This window comes from Bombyx mandarina, chromosome 18 (genome assembly GCF_030267445.1).
Source record: "Bombyx mandarina strain Sakado chromosome 18, ASM3026744v2".
In the NCBI taxonomy this organism is placed as follows: Eukaryota; Metazoa; Arthropoda; class Insecta; order Lepidoptera; family Bombycidae; genus Bombyx; species Bombyx mandarina.
The window spans coordinates 3,679,102-3,694,651 of record NC_143224.1 but is presented as its reverse complement, the minus strand read 5'-3'; the positions used below and the strand labels follow the sequence as shown (position 1 = coordinate 3,694,651).

Genomic DNA, 15,550 nt, shown 5'->3' with positions numbered 1-15,550 from the left:
GGAAAGAAAGTATTACATAACATGTATTATAATAATTTATTAGTTTAGGCCCTTTGGTCCCCAGACATCTATAGATGTCTATAGACATATGAATGATACCTGAGCTTCATGAACTAAAGGCTATAAGGTAAATGCCACTACCACCTTCAAAACGTCCGATCGTTCCAATTGGCACGCATGTTTGCTTCACGACAGAACTATGTAGGACAGAGGCATCGTACGGAATCACCACAGTAACTACGAGTGTTGACAAGATTTTAAGTTAAGGAAAGTCGGTATGAAAATTATTTTTTATCATTAATAATTATTATCATTCTCCTTGATTTGGGCTAAGTTTAATCACTTTGTCATTCAAAAATTTCCAATTAGGAAATTCTTTGAAGTGATATTATAGTAGAAAAATAATGCGTTCCTTATCGCAACGTTTCAAGTTATCTGTATGAAAACCGATGAGTTTTTTTTCCTTCAAATCTTTTTGTTTATTTACTTTCAAATTTCCTTTTAGCATATTTAATTCAAGTACTAAAGTGCCCTTAAGAAAAACGTTCACTTTTCGAGCCTTTCAAAACATTTACTTCATAAAAACAGCATATCACGAGTATGTATAATATTACGCCTTCTGCTGACTGAGTGACCTAAATGACATTGCGAGAAACTTGCTTTTAACCTCCAAGTGTCATTAAACATTGTGCCCACATTATTGACTACTATTAAATAATTTTAAGATAATTGGATGGATTACATGAATATTACCTTTTGTAACATGAAAATTATCAGGGCAATAAGTACTTGTTTATACAGAACATTCATTTATAGACACACGTGACGTAAGGCAGATTTACGATTGAAAATGGTGTCCTGAACATCGAGCGATGTGAGCTTTTGTGTTTAATTTTCTCTGTTATCCACTTAATTCTGCGGCCCAAGATTCACTCATGACAAATTGTTTTGTCAAATGTCATCTAGTTTACTCTAGGTGAAAGGTGCCAAAGAGTTCGTCCTAGCATAAAAACCTTCAGGGAAAACTACTTCAATCGTGAGGTGAAAATCGCGTTTATTATTGTTTATTAAAACAAATTGCAGCGATTAATGTCCAAGATACTTCTATCGACGAATGATTTAGAATCAATGGTGTAAAATAGAAATTATTCGAAACCGTCTAATCATAACCAAAAAGCCCAAGCTGCTAATTTATAAAAGGCATATCTTTACAGAAAATTCCTTACAGATATGTTAATGAAGCCTAATGTTGTTTATTCCGAAATAAATAAAGGTCGTGTTCATAGTACAGGTTACTCAGCATTTAAACTATTTATATTTTATATTTATTTATATTACTCAGCATAATTTAATAACCTTTCAAATTAAAGTAGATTTTATTTGTTGGTATATTTGTCCTTTATGTTATAAAAATACGAATTGAAATTTGGTTTGAATTATAGTTCCACATTCAATGAGATTATGATTATACACAATCTGTCCTTTTCTGTACCGCTCTGTTGCCGAATACACAATTAGGTAACTCAACTATTTTAAATTAGGAAATCAGTGACACTATTGAATTTCGTGGCCTATTTCTTTTTCGTTTTCGACTATTTACTTAATATTAACAAGCGCTTCCGTAAAACTGTTTGTTACTAGTAATATTTTGATCTTAACTTGTTATATTTCTATTTGTTACGCAGTATATTACTTGACACTGACACTTGGGATGTTTTGTTCTCAGATGGCACTTTCTGATTTTCTCTTACAAATCATTTAAAAAATAAAAATAAAAAACGGTTGCCTGTAAAGTCGGTTTACTGACGATAGTTGAACGTGACAACGTCATAAGAAAATACTGATGGAATGGTTTCATTTTTCAAAAGAAAATTTTAATTTTATTTGTTTGATATATATATTTTGTATGGACAATTGACACCACATTCACTTTTCACTGAACTTCATACTTGACGAAAACATGTAAATGTATTATTGTATAGCAGCTGTCCACGCGGATGCATCGCTCACTCAAGCAGGAGAGAGACAGATGTCGAACGCTGCCGAACGCGGAGGTCGATTGTGCCTCTTTGTCGCTCGTTGCGCGCTCTCGCTTGCACTTCAAGCCTTAAATGGAACGCCTCAATGAGTCATGTTTTTTCGTGCTTGCAGCCGGCTCCATCGAATTTTTCAGGTCAATAATGACTACAAACCTTCATTTATTTGAGCTTATGGATTTGATAGACTTTTAAACCCATATAACTTGTCCAGACGAAATGTGAAATATCGCTCGACATTAAAGACACAAAATTTAATTTCTTCTAAAACTTAGTTTCTGAAGTTCTAGATTTCGTGAAGAAAACAACAACAAAAACATACGAATAAAATCGATATTGAAGCGATTTACAAAAAATATAAATCCGACTCCACTGCCGATATTTTTTGTACAATTATTTTCATGTCTATACATGAACATTACACTATTGTAACAAATTTTGGCATTACAGCCGTGCACTTCCCAAGGTAACCTTTTTGTCTAAATTTGTTGAAATCTTTTGTTTTTATACTTAATTTGTAACAGCCGAGCAAGTTTTGTTTCGACTAACAAATATTTCCTCTTATCTCTAGACAGGTAGCGGCATTATCGTTCTGATGAACAGGTACTCATACACATTTTAAATTATTGCTTTGATGGGTAAAACGAACTTGTGGTCCACATTGTGTTCAGAGCAGGTTAACGGAGCCAGTAGAAGTCGCGAAGTGAATGCCGCCACCCACCTTGAGACATGAGGTCTAAGTTTTAATTGGATAACGGCTGTCCCAACAGTTCGAGCCGGAAAGCATGCTTGCTTCGCAGCAAAAAACACAGGCTGAATGCCACAAAATTCTAATTGAAAAGTTTTGTTAGACTGTTTTTTTTAAAAGTCAAATGTTATTATTGGATGATATATTATATCAATTTAATAATATTTGGAATCGACCAATAAAATGAACAAAATGAAAAAAATACTTAATAATAACTAAAATCGAGAGGTTAATTTTTATGCCAATTTGAAGACTAACATTTATTTTGTAAGTAAAAATGAATCCCGTTAGATAAATCATATATTTGCCGAATTGTTTAAGATAATGGAACCGTTCTGTGAAATTTGTTACATATGTATTTATTTGAATTTAATCAAAACAATAACATAAAATACTGTAATTTCGCGAAATGAAAAAGTAACTTTCTATTCTTGTCCCGCAAAGCATTTTTGATGGTGTAATTTTATACGTTTGTTTGCTTTCTTAAATTACCCAATAACACTGCAAAATTGTAGTCTTTATCATAATTTTTTGCATTACAATTAATAAGAAACTTAGGGTCAATTCCCACTGAAAGAGCAGCGGCCGGCAGCGTCTTTTTGAGGCAAAATATTACAAACTATTTTGAATCTTATCTACGTGATTAAAAAGTTCATAGTCGTTTGAAGGCAAAGGAGGGGTAGCGTGGCGTCGCGAGGCTGCACGAGCCTTCTACCGACTAGTCAAAAGAGGCGCCGCGCGGCTGATCGCGGCGCAGCTAGCTGACGTGCGGCCGACCGCGGTGCAGCTGACAGACTCGCGGCTGCGCGCGAGCGACCATTTCATACCTGCCCGACCTGCCGCTTGCGCATTTCGCGTCATTTTATTAGAGGGTATCAAGTTAGTTTTCAAAGCTACCACGCGGAGGCTCATTGCGGTGCCTCGGGATGCCGCGCTGCCTCTCGCGGCGCCGCACTGCCCCGCGCGGCGCCACACTGCGTCTTGCGGCGCCGCGCTCAGTCACTTGCTCTTACGGCCGCTGCGCGCCGCTGCTCTTTCAGTGGGAATTGACCCTTAGAATCGATATTGGAGCTGTGTTGTGCCCGGGTATCTTCCGGTAGTAAAAAAATATCTTCCGTGGCGTTAAAAGGTTACTAAGAAACTTCGTCTACTGTCTTCTTATGCCAACGATACTATTCTCCGGCAGACGTTAGACAGACAGGTCGTAAGATATATGTCAAACCAATATGCATCACGATATGAGATATCACTATCATCATCATCATTATTAAATGGACTATACTATATTAGAAGAGGACATGTTACGCTGATAATTTCAGATAAGGGCAAGAACAAGAAGGAGAATTATGTCACTTATTAATATTCTGTTTTAAAGCTACAAATTACTTAAAAACTTCGTAAGCCTTTTGTATTTGTAGCCTAATGTCAAATTTAACAAGTACTTACAGAATTACTATTTGCGATATAAATTTAGACCATTCATACATTATGCTCTATAAAACATTCTATATTAAGATCCAGCATTGCAACGGTGTGAGCGACACCAATTTAAAATTATTTGCAACCAAGAACACTGCATACGCTGGCCGCAATTGCCCACTTAAATTTAATAGAAAGATACTCCCTTATACAATACGTGAGTTCGTATAAGATATTTTTACTCGTTGGGTGTATCTTATAAGATTTTACTATGCTACTTTCATTACTTCATTCTAATTCTGAATTTATATCCATAAGATTATGAGTACTTTTATATAAGTGTCAAAAGGAAGTAAGTTATACCTTACATAGACTATAAAAGGTGGACTATTATCTTTCAGTCAGTGTTTCTAATTCCAAGCTGTCAAAAGTCTTATGAAAGGCTAAGGAAATAGAATAAATCTACAGCATTAAAAAAAAGACAAGCGTTTCGGATAAGTCGTAAAACCAGCACAATAAAACGAGTTAGACAGATCTGGGAATAGTACTGTTTACATTAGTAGGCAGATGCCGTATAACCAAAATGAGTGTCATATACGTAAACATTACAGTAATTTTCGTGACACCACCGAAGATGACGTCATCTAGATTTCCGTGCTATTGAGCGCCTTTAAGAGTCCATTTATTTCGGTGTGTACCAATATAGTTATGTATCTTTTTACCCCTACCTGTTTCACAAATAGCCTAAAGGACTATTCCAGTAACGCGCGGATGGATAGGTGAGCTCGCGGGTTCAACCTGAGAGAATTTGCTAAGACTGGCCCTAGTAAGAGCAGTTCTTCGCAGAATCTACCACCGCATCGGAATCGCGACCCATTGAAAAAATTCTGCGAGAAACTCAGTGGGCATATGTTTATGTACAATGCATGTTTACAAGGGAATTTTGAATTTTTTAGCGGTAGGCAGCGGTTTGGCTCTGCCCCTGGCATTGCTGAAGTCCATGGGCGACGGTAACCATTCACCACCAGGTGGGCCGTATGTTCGTATTACAAGGTCGTTGTACAAGGGCACACAAAAAAAAGAAAACTTCCCTTGACGGTGTTTCTGTAATTCTATAACCTATCTTCTAGTATGGATTTTTCAAGGGAGTACCTATTTTAAGCAACCAAATTATGTTATTAAAAAGTTTCGCGTGGTAAGGGAAACTCAAGACTTAGTTTCCGAGTCCTTTTTCGAACAGCAACATGCAAAATTAAGCTGGTGCTCTACGAAAGACTCGACATCTGGCTATATCTCACTTTATCTCCACCAATTAGTGATAATACAAGTTAACTGTAAAGCAGGTGACTTGTGTTAAAAAATTTAAGGAATAAAAGCAATAAATTTTAATACAACGATCTGTTTTATGCCTATATCTCTATTGTGATTTGTCTAAGGCATTGTGTAGGTTTCATTCTCTGATTAGTGACTATCGTATAAATGTCGTTCAATCTGAGTATTCAATTATGGAAGGCTTCGGACAATAATTTATTTGTTCTATTCCAAAATGTTATAAGTATATAATTTAACTAGATTGATAAAAATGTGTGACAAGTTTTTAATGTTCAGAAATAGTTTTAAAAAGCGCTAGAACAATATTCCTGTAGTAAATCGTTTTCAATTTACTACTCGCATGTTGCCACACTGCTAGATTAACTTGTCTTCGAATTTCGACCCTAGCAATCTTGTAAGTTGCGGAAGAGTATATATTTCAGTGTCAATCATCATTATTGTGCTCTTAGATGTATCTAGATTAAGTTGGCCTAAAGATTCTCATTGTAAGCTACAAGAATTATTTTCCCAAACACCACTTATATCCGATCTAAGCAGGCCCAGCTTCACAATTTACTGTGCTATTATAATTTAACCCATAAACAACTTAAAAGTATTACTTATAAGTGAAAATTCTCCATATCTAAACAAGATGTGTACTATTATCGCACATTGCACTACAATAAGGACAGTCGAGAGTAATTAAATGATAAAAATAATTAATACGCACAAATAATGTTAAATCTAGAAGATTATTCACGAAAATGTGACTAGATTATTTCTTAATGTTTTTGTTTATTGAGAACTTTGCCGTTTGATGAAAGAAGGTATGTAATGGCGATTGACAGACGAATTTACGAATGTTCTAGTAGTTCTGTGGAATGTGCAAAGGCCTCTTGGTAAATGATTTTCAACAAATACTAAGAAAAAACTTAACTTACCATAATTTTGGTAATGTTAACTTGCGTACTAGCCTATGGATCTTGTTGGTTTTGTTCGTTTCAGAGATTGTAAGTCGATATTACGTTTGTGGGTAGATAGATTTCTACAATACAAACATTGGCAAAGGGTGTGGTGAGGTTATATTACTAATAACAACAAGTATTACTATATTATACGTGTATGCAATACTCGCATTCTTTTTTATATTATATCATAGTTGTAGATTTTATTGTATAAAAAATATACACAATAGTATTTACTTCGTTTTTCACAAGTCGATAACTTAATAAAAAATACTTTTACAGTTTCATCTCCGTCGTCCGTGACCACGAAAACTGTAGTGTTGGAAATGGCGCAAATAATAAAATTAAAACGATATACGAGGTGGCAATATATAATCTGTTTTTTGAATAAGAATATTTCCAATACATGGCTTTTTTATTTACAAACTGATAGCGAAACTTAAGCAATCCATTTCGAAATTACATTGATCTTGAACATTGCACTTTTAACAGTTACGATGCCTAAAGAACAAACCAGTTGGCAAATCCAACGAACGCGGTCTTTTTCAATCTTAAGAGGAAGGAAAGAGAGGTCTCTTAAAGTGGTTTCGAGTTTGTAAACTCGCTGCGATTTCGACACGAGTACCAATGTCGGACGTTGAACCCTATGTAAATAAATAGCGTTATGCTAATTACGGATTAATATTACCGAGCTGCGCTTGAAAGCCTTCTTCGAGAAAATTAGGTGACTTTTTAAATAATTCTTCTAATTTTCTTCAAACTATTTTGGTATTTGAGTGACAAAAGAACAACGGGTTTTCATTGAATTTTGTAAGTTCGCAGATCAGCTAGAGACTTTAATCGAATGACGATAAAAATCCGTGTTTATTAGACTTCGGACTCGAATGCTACACGAGGAAACAAATACCAATTTTCGATTGTTTTATCAGTTTGTATAGCCGCATAACAGAGATATCGTATATAGAACAATTTGTAATGGCTACCTTACGACCCGTTTCTTTTTCGAAATTCTATGCCGGAACTACATTGAGAATTTACTTAATATTTTTCACCAATATTAGCAAAGTACTTGAAACCACTACTACTTTCATTGATTTCAAATAAATAAAAACGAATTAAATACACGTAGCACAATTAGAATACAAGTAAACGAATAACAGTTGCAACAGTTCGAGAAAAATTACAAAGAATGTCGCCATAATACGAATCAAGGTAATACACAGGCACTGAACAAATCTTCTAAAATAAAATGGACTTCGACAAATGGTAACCATTATTTCCTATTAGTTATCTCATTGAAACAATGATACTAAATATAGTACGTGTACTATGTTTATTGACTGTGAAACAAACATAAGTCTTGGATTTAAAAATCAATCACTCAAATCAATTTGTTAAACGAACGATGAATAATAACGAATACTCAATGCAAAATAATATTTACCTTTTTATATTTATTGAATACGAGGAAACGATAAAAATAATAGAAGGCTATTCACACGTCCACACGACACGGCTGCCGGCACGAAACTAAGGAGCACTAAGACTGTCTAAGACTTGCGTAATTATTTTGAATTTTCAAATGAAACAGCACAGCGACCTTTATTATGGTTTATCAGCTAGGTTCAATGGCAACAATCGGTTAAGTTTGCCTTTCGCAACGAGGATTTGAATTTCCAAGTTTACGAGACATTGGAATCTACAATGCAGTTTGTATGCTCCATTAACTATTGCAGATTATGATATTATTGTTTGAGATTTTGTCGATGAAGATACAATAAAAATTGTATTATATATATTTATTTGATTAATTTTTACTGGTAGGGCTTTCCAGATTCAGTAGGACAGGTGGGCAAACAAACGCTCAGCCGGGAGGGGTAAACATTGTTTCTGTGATTTGATTTCGTATATTGATTTCAGACGTCCCTGAGATTCGAATTTACAATTAGTAGGTATTCAAACTCGTGTTATGTAATTTAACATGATTTTATTATTTACTTATTGTTATTTCACAATAAATACGCAGACGAACCGGACTGATGCGTCAGATTGTTTAAAACAGGATTAATACAATAATTTTTGGTAATTACTGGAAAAACCTTTGAAGATATTGTTTTGAAAGATACGAATAGGTACATTGTGATAGAAATGGTCTGAATTACATATTTTGACAGTAACACGCAAAATAAACTTTTAATATTCAAGATGATACCGTACCTGGGGTACAAGGGCAATAAAAAAAAAGAAAACCTGGGGTACGTTACATATTTAAGTTCAGTTCTCTTTATATTAATACAGTTAAGTAGGGTGTAAATGGTTTTCATTTGTGATTGTCATTTAGGACTTTCTTAGTTGTCTCTGCCAAAAGAATATAATGCAGTACAGAAATAGAACGTGGATATTTCAGTAGGAACATTAACGTTCACTATGGAATTCTAAAATGGTACTTGGGTTATATTGGGTCTATGGGTTCTGGTAACTGTTTGCCAACAGGCGCGCCATGATTCCGTCCGGGCAAAACAAAACATATCCGGGCAATATCTATACATATAAATAAAATTGGAGTGTCTGTTTGTAACATTGAAGTAACCGCTTTTTACTACGTGCATATGAATATATATATATGGTACATACACCAAAATAATATATTTTTTAAATTTTTGTCTGTCTGTCTGTCTATTTGTTCCGGCTAATCTCTGGAACGGCTGGACCGATTTTGACGAGACTTTCACTGATAGATAGTTACTAGTTTCACCCCGCGGCGTCACCCACGGTCCGAAAATAACCGCGGGTAACATCGCGGGACTCTGCTATTAATAATAAAATTAAATGTTTCCGAAGCGAAGCGAGGGCGGGTCGCTTATCCGGACACGACAAACGAAGCAAAAGCGTGCCATCGAGTGGATGCAACTACTCGTCAAACATCGGCTCTCTTCGGGTGGTGCGCTTCGGCAGAGTCGAGGTGTCATCGCTCGGATTCAATCGAAGCACTTAGCACATTCGTTGCTCGACTTAGGAAGAGTGAAGACGTCACAGAACTGTTATCGTTTCGTGCTGCGCAATATCTTTGCACGACGACTGCCTACTGTGTCAAGAAATAATAGAGATATCGGCCCACTCTGCAACCTATAGTCGGATTTTTAATTAGACGAAGCCAGCTGACAGTAGCTAATGTCACTTTGTGAAATAATGTTGCTATATTTAAAGTAATAGTGATGCGTTCAGTTCTCGTTCAATCACATAAATGAACAATGAGTGTGAAGAGTTACTCATTAATTTCAAACTATAAAAGAATATTATTTATATTTTACAATAAAATTGTATTAAAGTGATCCAATATAATAATATGTTACTAGTAGTATGTAACTACAATCAGTTTTTTTTATTTTCATTACCTATGTACCTATAATTGTTATATTTTATACATCTATAGTTTCAACTATATGATGCATTGGAAATAGGACAGTCTTACAAGCTTCCTCGCAATGTTTTTCTTAATGTTTAAAACACTCGGTATTCAGTACAGGTAGATACCATAGGAACATAATGTTTCGTCGAAAACTCGTTGGTATGTACAAAGCACGGCTAAAATTCGAACCCCGTGCCCGATATCGGCAGTTCGGCACACTAACTATTCACTAGACAATCGAGGCAATTTCATTAATTCAGGAGTTTTTTCAATCGTTCACTTTGTCACAACACTATTTTTATTTCATCAAAAACTGACAACACAGTAAACGTCAGTTTACTTCGTCTAATAAAAAATCCGACTATAATATATGTACATACACTCGTTTAAACAACGATCCTAATCGAATGCATTTAATATTGATCTCTGTGAATGTCTTGTGAGTCTGCGCGGGTAGGTACCACCGCCCTGCCTATTTCTGCCGTGAAGCAGTAATGAGTTTCGGTTTGAAGGGTGGGGCAGCCGCTGTAACTATACTTGAGACCTTAGAGCTTATATATCAAGGTGGGTGGCGCATTTACGTTGTAGATGTCTATGGGCTCCAGTAACCACTTAACACCAGGTGGCCTGTGAGCTCTTCCACCCATCTAAGCAATAAAAAAAAACTTATTACTTAAAAAATCTAATGTTGCGAGAGCTTCTTTCGTAGTTTACAAATTTATTACAGTCATCACAGTGTATCGCCCTGAAAATGATGCCTACGAAGAAATCGTGACCGAACAAAGCCAATGTATTAAATCAATAAAAGCAGCACTATATAAGGTACAACAGTAATTCATTTACAATGGAGTCAGAAACCGACAGACCTTGGTCCACATTCACACAATCATTCGTAATTAGTGATTTATTATGCTGTTTACTTGTCTGAGATATGTACTAGTTTTTATATGATATTTTTTTATTACTATACGGTTGACCAAGCTCACTGTTCACCTGGTGTTAAGTGGTTATAGTTTACAGGTCCGTGGACATCACAACGTGAACACCACCACCCTATTTAAGACCCGACATCTAAGTCTCATTTTTATAGTACCTATAACGGTTGTTTGAATTATTTAAAGCCGGAGCGCATCCGGACTGGTTCGTGGCAAAAATGGGCAGGGTGGTATCTACACGTGCGGACTCACAAGATACTCAATCAGCACATTTTTTTATCAGTTTTATTTATTACTAGCTGACCCGGCAGACTTCGTAGTGCCTTAATCGATCAATAAAAGACCTAAGCTGTTGTTTAAAATAAAACAAACACAAGGAATCCGTCCGACGGGGGACACATCAAAGGAAAAACAAAATTGTTATTTTTATTTAATTCCGAGCATTTTCATATTTATCCACCTTTTAAGCCTTCTCTGGACTTCCAAGAATAATTCAAGACCAAAATTAGCCAACTCAGTCTCCAGCCTTTCGTGAGTTTTAGCGAGACTAACGAACAGCAATTCATTTTTATATATATAGAAGAAGAAGATAGAAGATTAATGTAGTAGTAAAGAACATATATCGAAGATATGGTTTTGACTGGGTTTATTACAACGTATCAGAGGTGTTATACAACAAATCGCATTCCGAAAAAATCTGATTAGTGCGAGCAGTTCTTGCACCCTGTGGGTTTTTGAAAATTCATTTTCATATTCAGCCCTATGAATGTGTATTAGGTTTAGAAGTCGTCGTGACCTAAAGCATAAGCCGCACAGAGTACTCCTATCAAATAATACGACTATGCCGATGTCGTAGGAACCATTTAATTCTTATTTAAGAAATCGAACGAACGAAATACTTTTATTAAATTGCATTAGTTTTTGTTTTTTCCTACCTAAGTTGATAGCCTTTAGAGGCTATGCCGGCATAGCCGAGCGAGTAGGTAAGCTCACGGGGCTCTAACCTGAGGACATTGCTAACACTGGCTCTAGCAAGAGCAGTGCTTCGCAGAATCTGCCGCCGGGTCGGAAAGGCGACCTACTGAGAAGATCCTGCGAGTAAAGACAGTGGGGTGTGTCTATGGGTTAACTGCATCGGTCGTGTTATAAAACTCATTATTATGTAACGTTTCTGAAATCGCGTAATTACTGCTTATTTCTGCCTAAGGGTCTAAAGGGCCGGACAGCCTCTATGCCATAAAATCAACACTTCGACCTCATAATTAAAACTATTTTACGTTTTAATCTTGCGTTTATCATTTCCTACATTACGTAAACATATTACTTGCGTAGATTTAATGTGTTTTAATTATGTAATTATTGAATAATTAATGAAATATAATAATTTAATGTCCGCCCCGACATTGTTCTCGTTGGAGAGTAAGGGCCTGAGGTACAGAGGAGAGAGAAAGGTTGGTAAACGTGGGTTTGAAGATCAGTAGAACAAAAACTGAGCACATGTTTTGTGATTTAAGTGTTTCTGCAGACTTCACGCCAATCGCCTTATATGGCGTATCTTCTTCGTAACTTCAATTGTAAAAAAGCGTGGTATGGACATGTGATGCGTAGAGAGAAGATGCATGTGACTAGGAGATATATGGAAATGGTAGTGCAAGGTAGAAGGGGAAGTGGTTGACCGAAGAAGATATGGATGGAGTGTGTGAATGACGATATGAGAGAGAGAGAGAGAGAGAGAGAGGAGTGAGTGTTGATATGACGGCTGATAGAAGAGAATGGAAGAGAATAATTAGCTGTGCCGACCCCACCTAGTGGGACAAGGTGGAGAAAAAGAATGTTAAGTAGGTAGATTTAAATTTTTGTCTAGAATTCGGAAAACGAGGCAAATATTTCGTCTTTATACCTGAAGATAAACAGGAGCTTTCACATTGTGTAGTAATCATGGAGAAGAAGTTTCGAATTTACAATGTGTCCGTGATGCTCATTTTCAGAAATGGAATGCAGCGGAATGTAGTTGTGGAGTAAATTTTAAATCTCGAAAATTCACTTATAACATAGTAGTAGAAATAGTAAGCTGTAAAGTCTATATCCTGCATCATGGTTATTCAGAAATGTCATATTCACAAAACTGAATAAAACTTCCTCACATTGATATTATACTTAAAGTTAAAAAAAATATATGCAAAATAAAACTAACAAAAGTAAAAAATAGTTATACATAAGAATATAATTAAAAGAGCCTTTAACACAGAACAGTTTAGTCTGAATGGCAATCTCTTAAACTTATTTTAAGTGATGACAATGATTAGGTCACACAAACAGCTGTATATTGCTAGAGTTAAAAGTATATGTAGTAGAAAGTATTGGAAATCATTGAAATTAAAACATTACATTTTTATCACTTTATTTCCGTAATGATACTTTTCAGTCTTTGAGAATATTTTAAACTAGCGATCCGCCCTCGCTTCGCTTCGGAAACATTAAAACACACATGAAACCAAAAAAAAAAATTAAAAAATAAAAAAAAAAAGTAGCCTATGTTCATCAGGGACAATGTCGGCTTCTAATGGAAAAATAATTTTTTAAATCGGTCCAGTAGTTTCCGAGCCTATTCGAAACAAACAAACAAACAAACAAATCTTTCCTCTTTATAATATTAGTATAGATTGAAAAAACAACATAGGAATCTTATGACAGAATGCTCCTAGCTTTTCCCTTTAACTGGATTGTCATCTTGAGCCGGCCTGTCAACCAAGGAGACACTACTCTAATTTATTTTGTGTACCTATCTAGTATTTATACCTATCTATCTAGTACCTAAATACAGGATTGTCAGAAAATACCTTACCACCATAATTGAAACTTTAGGTTAAAAAAATAATTTAGTTAACAACAATTTTACAGCTTAGAACAATAAAATAAATAAGACATAATCTATTTTAATTCTTTTTTTTAAGATTGTAGTATTACTGGTTGCCCGGAGGCCTTTCCAGTTTCACCAGGACAGGGATATTTTAAATGAAAAAATGGTGAAGAAGCAAATTCTTATTTACACCAATGTAAAATTATATTTAAACTATTTAAAGTAAGATATACCTAGGATAACACTGTAATCAAATAAAAAAGTAACTTTTTAAAGGAGTTTAAGGAAGGATTTTAATCAGTAAAATTTTATTTCTTTCGTTTTTTTTTTAATTTAACCTGGAATCGATATGTAGTAATTTTGTATTGTAAGTAATTGTAAGAAAATCTATTATAACATGGTTTATTTCAAATATAAATTTGATTGTCTCAATGTCTTTCTTATGATTATTGCCTGGCTACCATAATGTTCAAATACTAATCGTCATCGAAGTAGGTATCTTGTTTCTGATATTTCGGGGTATGGGTGCTCTAACTTATTCTTGTTTGCTAAGTATCAATAAAAGATGAAAATTCCTAGTTACAGGCCACTGGATATGTAACGTTTTATTTATGTCTCATTACATAAATAACTCATATTAGTACGTAGTTGATAGGCTATTGGAAATAGCATTAAAAAGTCTTACCCTGATTTAAGAGTTCATTCCATGAGTTTAAAAATAATTAAAGATTTAAGGTATGTACATTTTTGCAAAATTAATTTGTTATTACACATTACACAAGTCACAGTGACGAGCCAAGAACTACTCAAGAAAAAATACGGGACACGGGACAACCTAAAAGTACAAATACAGATACAACACTTAAAATTCTGGGTTATAAAATTAAACTTTAAACGAAACCCAGTACGTAGCCCAGTAGACACCTACATACTATTTTTTTAGGGATTTTATGACCTGTTCACTAAGACCTTTAGGTCAAGTCTTACTTTAATTTTAATGAAAACTTTTTTATATGAAAAATGATATTATGAAATGAAATGAAGCTTGATTAATGTGAAACATGATCTGAAACGACATGAGATGAGATAATATATGGGATGAAATATAATTTCAGTAAAATAGTGGTCATTTACTGAGACTTTTTCAGTGGACTTTTTGGAGAATCCCACGGAGTTACGTTCAGAGGCTTTGTTTCGTTTTCCCACATTTGGGCACTTTCACAGATACTAAACAGTTAATAAACCACCGTTATTACACATTGAAACCTGAAGAAACACTAAATAGACAAAATAAAACAAATCCCACAACTTCACTTCTCGCGTTCCCGCCAAAAAATCCACCTACATACCTTTTTTTTAGAGATTTTATGACCTGGTAACTGAGACTTTTAAGTCATGTCTCATTTTAATTTATATTCATATTTTTATGAAAAATTATATTATGGAGTGTAATGAAATGAAGATAATTAATTTGAAACATTAATCAACTGAGATGAAATTAAATGAAACGAAATGGGATGAAATATAATCTCACTAAAATGGTGGTCATCTACCAAGATTTTTTCAGTGGACTTTTTGGAGGATCCCGAGAAGTTACGTCCAGCGGCTTTGTTTCATTTTCCCACATTTGTGCACTTTCACAGATATTAAACAGTTAATAAACCACCATTATTACACATTTAAACCCGAAGAAACACTAAATAGACAAAATAAAACAAATCACACAACTTCACTCCTCGCGTTCCCGCCAAAAAGTTTCATAGATATAAACTAAAGCGCCTTATTCACGATCCATCTTGCTGTACGTCCCGCCAAGGCCATGCACGATGCACGATGCAAAAGGATCAAGAATAGGCTTGACGTACGT

General features: G+C 34.9%; 1 protein-coding gene and 1 long non-coding RNA gene across 7 annotated transcripts in view; one reads left to right on the top strand and one right to left on the bottom strand.

Moving 5' to 3' along the window:
• PCB (Pyruvate carboxylase) overlaps positions 1-14,987 on the bottom strand; it is a 46,157-nt gene extending 31,170 nt beyond the window's left edge. For 4 of the 6 annotated variants that reach the window (XM_028176122.2, XM_028176126.2, XM_028176125.2 and 1 more), the window contains exon 1: positions 7,924-8,078. The gene's annotated coding sequence lies outside the window, so the exon portion shown is untranslated. Of the gene's footprint in view, positions 1-7,923; positions 8,079-14,368; positions 14,614-14,817 lie in introns of those variants that run through there. The other 2 variants (XM_028176124.2, XM_028176123.2) reach the window with 2 other exon arrangements.
• LOC149500941 (uncharacterized) overlaps positions 1-15,550 on the top strand; it is a 236,014-nt gene that overhangs the window by 90,756 nt on the left and 129,708 nt on the right. The gene's annotated exons all lie outside the window — the stretch shown is intronic.